Raw genomic sequence first — 8287 nt, forward strand, 5'->3', positions numbered from 1 at the left:
AAAAATACTAAATCTCCACAAAACCCCTTCTGATAATATAGATGTATCAAATACAGAAATGTAGAGAAAGCAACCAGCTGAGAAGAAAAGTGACTTGATTCCCTGAAAGTCTTTCTAAAAACAATTTCAATATATCGACTACAATTCATTTTATTACCTCTAACCAACCTTTATGAAACAATAATATCAGGAGTTGAATGACAACTCAGTTGTTTAGCTGTAATGCATTTGTTATAAGTCCTAAGTCTCTCGCGATCAATTCTTGATAGAATTTTGGGTGCTCACTGCTGTAAATGCTTAACTTCAATCGATACATGATCTTACGCAACCCTTTATCCATTGTCTAAGGTGGATAAACGTGTCCACTCGACACGAATTGGACTCCATTGATCACGGTTTCTCACTAGGACTCCATGAAATTCATCTTGAAACAAGTCTCTAGTGAACACATGATGATTATTATCAGAATGGGGATTTGTGGAGATCATAGTATTTTCACAGTTGAATTCACAAGTCAATCTAAGCTAGGCTTGAGATCACTGGATGGCTGTTTCGTCCCAGTATGGAACTCCTCATACCGTATGATAAAAAAATATTAGTTTTGAATTTCGTACTCTAGAATGACAATGAAATGTTCGAAATTTTAGCAACTTTTAATTATAAATCAGAGTTACACAATTTCAATATTTCAAGTTATACGGATCAGTCAACTAACCAAAGAATATCATCTTATATGATTTGTTAGAATCAGTTCAATTTTAATAGTATTGAATTCTTCATCATCAGAGAAGGTTTTTGTGAATATTATGGTAATTTCGATAGTTGAAATCATGAGTCCACCACCATGGAAAACCTGGAAGCACTGGACAGCCGTTTCGTTCTATTGTGGGACTCCTCAGCAGTACGCATCCACAATCACGCCACTCCAGATTCAAACCCAGTACCTATCAGTCTCGCGCGCGAACACTTAACCTCCAGACCATTGAGCTGACCGGCATCTAACGGTGTTAATGTCTAACTTCAACCAATCCACAAAATTGAGCAACACATCCATCATTGTCTTCAATGAGTTACTATCACATAACAGACCTAGTTGAACTTCAATCTAACCTTTCATTTCATAGTTCAATATTGAATGAAATAAATTAAAACTCAAATTCTACAATGACATTAATGTGTGTTTTTACAGTTTCAAAGGAAGAAAAAACAAAACAAAAGAAAGATAATTTATCATTCTTTTTCCATCATGCTATTCATGTTTACTTTAAATGTTAAAGAAACTGACCATAGAAAACACTGAATAGGGTTTCTTTATTGAGTTACCTTCAAATGAAAACCCCTATCTTAACAATTTCATTTATACACATTATGATCAATATTTAAGAATCGTGATTAATTTTTCTTTTTAATGGATAATATCGGAAAGAAATTAATGATGAACGTGTTAAATGGGTATCATCTTAGTTCGAAAGATTTTTTTAAAATTTTTTCATTACCCCCCCCCATGATAATCCATTCACTTTTATCAAATGATTATGTAATTGTGTTTCAATGTCTAAAGAGAAATAGTCAGGTTACTTTTTTCAATGAGAAACTATCTATATTACATAACTCATTGTATGTCAGTGTATACATGAGTTTAAAGGGGAACAAAAGAAGCATTAGATTTGTGCTCGAATTTCTACTCAAGTATTTAGTCAATCAGGATTATGTTGTATACTTGTAGTGCCAGTAATCAATGTGCATATTATTATTATTATTATTATTATTATAATCAATAATAGTCACACCCAAAATGTTCTCTGAAATTACAACACACCTAATCGTAAATAATAAAAAAGAAGACCGTCAGTGAAATAATACATAGTAAGATTATTATTATTTTTATTTTCATTTTACACCTAACAAATTGACACGTTTTAAAACCTGACATTCTGTGCTTTAAAATATACATAATCATATTTCAGAAGGGGTTTTGTGGAGATTTAGTATTTTCATAGTTGAAAGCGTAAGTCAATTGAAGCTAGGCCACCAAAGAAAACTTGGAAGCACTGGACAACAGTTTCGTCCTATTGTGGGACTCCTCAGCAGTGCGCATCCAGGATCTCGCCTCGCGAGATTCGAACCCAGGACCTACCAGTCTGCTGAGGAGTCCCGTAATAGGACGAAACGACTGTCTAGTGCTTCCAGGTTTTCCATGGTGGTCTAGCTTCAATTGACTCATGGTTTCAACTATGAAAATAACTATATTTGTATATTATTTGTTTGACCTTATGAAGTTGTATATACATATATACAATAAACGTTTGACAAATTTTAAATTAGCCCAAGAAAGAGGAATCCTACAATAGGACCAAACGGCCGTCCAGTGTTTCCAGGTTTTTCATAATGGTCTAGCTTTAATTGACTCATGATTTCAACTATTTAAATGATTTATTCAGTATATCATTCACTTATAAACTATAATTGATAAGAGAGGTTAATTTATAAAAACAAAAATAAGGAAATCATATCATTCTATTGAATGTTTATTGGTTAGTGATTGTATTAAGTAAGTACTTGAAGTGAAAAATAAAAATGGTTAAAATAAAGTAAATATCAGTTCGATCTGAGTTTCAGCACTAAGTTAAGTAAAGTATTCTGTTAAGATGGATTAAAGAGTTTAGGTTTTTTGTCCTTCATTATCCTAAAACAATGAGTTATCTTATTCTATATCTTATTGTTATATCGTGTGAGCTCGTAATATATATGGACGTGCAATTAGAGAGGTAGTGGATTTTATTGATCGGACGCAAATGATACTTGAAATCGTACGAGCAGTCTTGGGTGCTATTCGGTCCTGCTATCTGCCTAGCCCAGCTAGTTAAGTCCAGAACACAAATAACAGCCTCGGCAATATGAATCATTATTTACAAACACACTGGGTTTTTATACAAACCAAAGTAATCAATAAACTGATTATAACTCAAGAATCGTATGATAATAAGTCAAAGGTCCAAATAAAGCTAATGATAAGAGAAATACGAATATGAATAGTTCAGTTACGTAATAATTGTACAATAGGAAATAGGCATATTACATTGATCCATAAATAGACCTAAAAGTTACCATTTGTAATTCACCGGGGGATATAACACTTATCTAAACAGTGACTTCTATCGTGGTGTATGCTACTTATCAGAGGGGGGTTTTGTGAAGATTTTTAGAAATTTCATAGTTGAAATCATGATTCACTTGAAGCTAGATCACCATGGAAAACCTAGAAGCACTGGACGGCCGTTTCATCCTGTTGCGGGACTCCTCAGCAGTGTGCATCCACTATCCCACCTCGCGAGATTCGAACCCAGGACCTATCAGTCTCGCGCGCTTAACCTCTAGAACCACTGAGCTGACCGATATCAAACTGTGTTAATGTCTAACTTCAACCAATCCACGAAATTGAGCAACCGTCCCACAATAGGACGAAACGACCGTTCAGTGCTTCCAGGTTTTCCATGGTGGTCTAGTTTCAATTGACTCATGATTTCAACTATGCTACTTATGTTGACTGTTATAAGTAGTATGTAGTACCAATCAGATATGGAATGCCTAATAGTAGAAGGTTGAGAAAACCAAATTGAGGAGAACAAGAATGTAATTAGAGAGTAATTGTAATGACAACAGGAACGAAGGAACAATGAAGCTATTAAGAGACAATTCGAAGATGAAGTGCAAATAATGTATTTGATGTATAATTTTCACATTTTACTAAATCACTATGTGATTGTGAATCAAACAATAAATTAGTCATCCTCAATGAAGTACTCTATCACTACGCTACGCCACATTCACTACACACTCTACTCTCATTAAAGCCATTTGTTTTCCAGCTAATCACAAATAATTTATTATACACATAAGTAATTAACTTCAGATTGGGTTTCAGCTATGCTCATTGAGTAATCAAAGACAGGACTTTTCTACGAGAATGAATGGTGTTAGTAAGACTTTATCATCACTTTTAGCAGAGACTGGTTCTTCATTTATTTATTTGCTACAAGAATTGCGTCGGTTACAAGTATTTGTTAAGTTGTAAGTGATAACATAATATTATCAGAATGGGGATTTGTAGAGATTGTAATAATTTTAATAGTTGAATTCATGAGTCGATCTGAACGAGATCGGACAAAGTAAAACCGAGTTTCCTAAGATATATGAGGATGATAAATTCTATGAGGACAGCCAGTCAGAAACAAGGTCGTCAAGATGAATTTGTTTCAAGCTTGTGGAATTAGTACAAAGCCTATTGTAGTGTTCAGCATTTGATAGGTTTACGTTTAGCTAGAAGGTATTTTGTGTGCTGGAGGAGTATGAGGAGTAGTATGTGAGAAAATCTGAAAAAGAAAAAGTGAGCCGATGACTCAGCAACCACAGCAACCACACTTACATTTTAGAATGAAAGCGATTAACAACAATCAGAGATAACATAAACTTTGTTTAAAGACAATCTGTTAATGGAAACTCGAAGTTGATACATTAAGGTTTCCAATACGTCACATAACCTCAAAATAGGCAATTATGATATGATTTACAAGATCAACTAAGTTTTTCAAATTTTTTAGTGTTTTACAATGTGTTCTGTTAAGAAATACTGATAATGCTCAGAATAAATGGAGTTAAATTAAGTGATCAGATTGTTATTTAATTTGTTGAAAGCGTGAGTCAATTAAAGCTATGCCACCATGAAAAATCTGGAAGCACTGGACGGCCATTTCGTCCTATTATGGGACTCCTCAGCAGTGCGCATCCACGACTTGTAACAAATTCTTCTTTCGTAGGCGAAAAAGAACTTATTTATTGACTATTTACTGTTGATGTGAAGGTAGATAAATTTAACGAGTTACTCGGAAAATCTCGAAATGAAGTGGACATTGGTAGTCGTCGTCGTAGTAGTAGTAGTTACCTAAGTATTCAATGAGGAAGGTTGGTGAATCTATATTTTCATCAGTTTTTAATTTAACTGAAGGAAATCAATTTATTGTAAGAAAACATTATCCATCAACTTGATCAATGATTTTGTATAGGTTACGTAAATGATATGCATATATATACTCCCGTTGGGAATTATTTTAATCTATATGACAATAACTAGACTAATAAGTGATAATTATCATTATAGACACTGGTTATTATTATTATTATCACTTTAGATAGAATAAGGAATCTGAACGATCTATTAATCTTTTTCATTCAAAGGTATAATTAAAAAAGTCTTTGATATTTCTTTATAGAAATTTCAAATTTCTATTGTTTTGGATTGATTTAATTAGATTCACTTGGAAAAAAGATACCATTGACTTATTGTGAATTCTATGTATACAAGGTGGTGGTTTGAGATAGTCTACAGGAAACCCTGGTCGACACAGGTACTAGTCATCATGGTGTACCTGTAATCTTGACGGAACTGATGCTCCCTGGTGGATTTGATCCCGTGTTAATCAGCTTCTCAGTATGAGACGTTATCACTGAGTTATCTAGTACGTTACAGATTTCCTTCAGGACTGAGTTGTATTCACAATCGATTGATCACTGGTTGATGACCAGTGTCATCTTTATTAAGTTCTACCTATTGCTAATCGAATTCTATCGGTTAACTTGAAAAGATGTAAAGTCAAATTTGACGAGTATCAATAAGTTGCGTTAGTTTGTATAATCAATATGAGAATACTAAATGGATATATATTCAAAAATGAAGAATATTTGAGAGAACAATTGTTTTCAACAACTTCATCATCAAGCTCTACAGTTATAAGTTCATAATTATTGAGATACTTCACAAAGGCCATAGTGAGGCACGTATTAATTAATTTGACAATGTTATTTGCTAATATTTTTTTATGGCCAAACTAGAAAATGGACCGTTAAAAGACATCCTAAGTAAGTTAGATTATTACTGTCGATACGTAGGTGACACAAAAATCGTATGTCACGAAAATGTCGACAAACAAGAGATGTTGGACATTTTCGATAACGTCCACCCAGCTATTAAATTCACCAACAAGGAAGGGAAAGACAATAATATAGATTTCCTTGACGTCCTACTTTCTGGAAGGAGAGACAGTTTCATAAAAGGAAATATATTTATAAAGACCACATGAACGGGTCAGTATACCCATTTCCAAAGCTTCACACCTCTTTAATATAAAATAAATTTGGTTAGATGTCTCAGCCACTGAATCAAGCTATTATGTTCTGAGGACAGTGTCGATAGCGAAATAGATATACTAAATAACACATTACGAAATAATTGATATCCAGATAATTTCGTTAAAAGATTCCTAGTAGAAAGTTTTAATAATAAAAGAAGAAACTGTGACTCAATGAGTAAAAAAACCCTTTATCTGAGACTGGACTTTAAAGGGGATATAGCGGGTGATATTTTAACACGTCGACCGTAAAGATTTGTTGAAAGGACGTTTCACGCCGCCAAGCTACGTATAATTTTCTCAACTAAACCAGTACTCACACAACTAATCAAGGATAGGTTACCGAAGATAGGCTCCTCCATGTGTATATACAAATTCAGCTGCTCCTTTGGGGCTAGTTACATAGGCCGTACTCGGAGGGCTTTATTCTTGCGTATTCGTTAACATGTACCAGCATGGTTGGAAAAATGAGTCACCAAATCGATTAACAGCGCCATCCTTTCTTACTTGGTAGATAGTGAACATCATATCAAAATAGAGGAAGCTTTCTGTGTTTTATATCAAGTTCCGAGAAATCTACCTCAAGGAGCTAGATTACGGTTACTCTACATAGCCGAAGTCATCTGGATCAACTCCAGAAAACCAAACTTATGTATCCGGAAAAGGTATATCCAGCCTCTATGTTTACCTTGGCCTAGGACTGGATCACCGGATACCTAAACTGAATATTATAAACCTCACCCTCCATTTTAGGTCGATTACCTCCATCTTATTCTTCACATCCATCATTCCCAATTCGTTTATCGTAATTACCTTGATAACACCCCTCTTATTATGCATTATATTCACACAACAATATCATTATTATTACTATTACTATTTATCATTATTTTCTCAATTAACAAGATGAAATTCTCCTGCTATGAATTTTATTCACACGATTTTTTGCATTTCCACTTCTCAGTAGTTGAGATCATGAGTCAATTAAAGCTAGATCACCATGGAAAACCTAGAAGCACTGGACGACCGTTTCGTCCTATTGTGGGACTCCTGAGCAGTGCGCATCCACGATCCCGCCTCACGAGATTCGAACCCAGGACCTATCAGTCTCGCGCGTAAGCGCTTAACCTCTAGACCACTGAGCTTGCCGGCATCCAACGGCGTTAATGTCTAACTTCAACTAATCCACGAAATTCAGCGACACATCCACCATTGTCTTCAGTGAGTTTCTATCTCACAACAGACCCGGTCGAACTACACTGATCACTGCTCTCACTAGAACTCCAGGAAATACCTCTTGAAGCCAGTCACTAGTGAGTATATGTTGATGAATATCAGAAGGGGTTTCGTGGATATTGACTCATGATCTCAACTATTGACATCACTACAATATCTACAAAACCCCTTCTGATATTTTCATTTTTGCTATATTACTATTATACTGATTGTGACTGTACACTTTATTCCAAATCATTTTGACCTTTATTAAATGACCTTTTTAATCTACAACTAACACAATTTTGAAGTATATATGTCGTAACAGATGCAAACGTTCACCATTTTTAACATATAACATTGTCAAATTAATTAATACGTGCCTCATTATGGCCTTTGTGACGTATCTCAATAATTATGGACTTATAACTGTAGAGCGTGATGATGAAGTTATTGAAAACAATTGTTTGCTCAAATATTCTTCATAAGAATGCTGAAAAAAGTTACCTGTTTAAAACAAGCATCTTTCTAGTGTTATGTCATGTTATTATGTTATAAAAAAGAAAAAGATGGAAGCATTTAATCAAACCAAATGAATAAATGAGCAAAGATGGATAGTAGCTGGCAGTGGAATCTAGGACGCGCATCTCGTCCTATTTGGGACTCGTCAAATGGATGCACCTGCATCTCAGAGTTGATGTTCACTCCCGCACTCGAACCCAGTACCTTTCACCTCAAACACCATCGCGTTATCCACTCAGCTACTGAGTCCTGACAGCCACTTGCTTGTGCAATGGGGTGAAGTTTAAATTCACTTAGTATTGTTTGTTTGAATCTTCCCCATTGATGTTTCTGACCGGCAACTGATCAGTCTCTAATTGGCATAT

The sequence above is a fragment of the Schistosoma mansoni genome, chromosome 1, assembly GCF_000237925.1.
Source record: "Schistosoma mansoni strain Puerto Rico chromosome 1, complete genome".
NCBI lineage: Eukaryota > Metazoa > Platyhelminthes > Trematoda > Strigeidida > Schistosomatidae > Schistosoma > Schistosoma mansoni.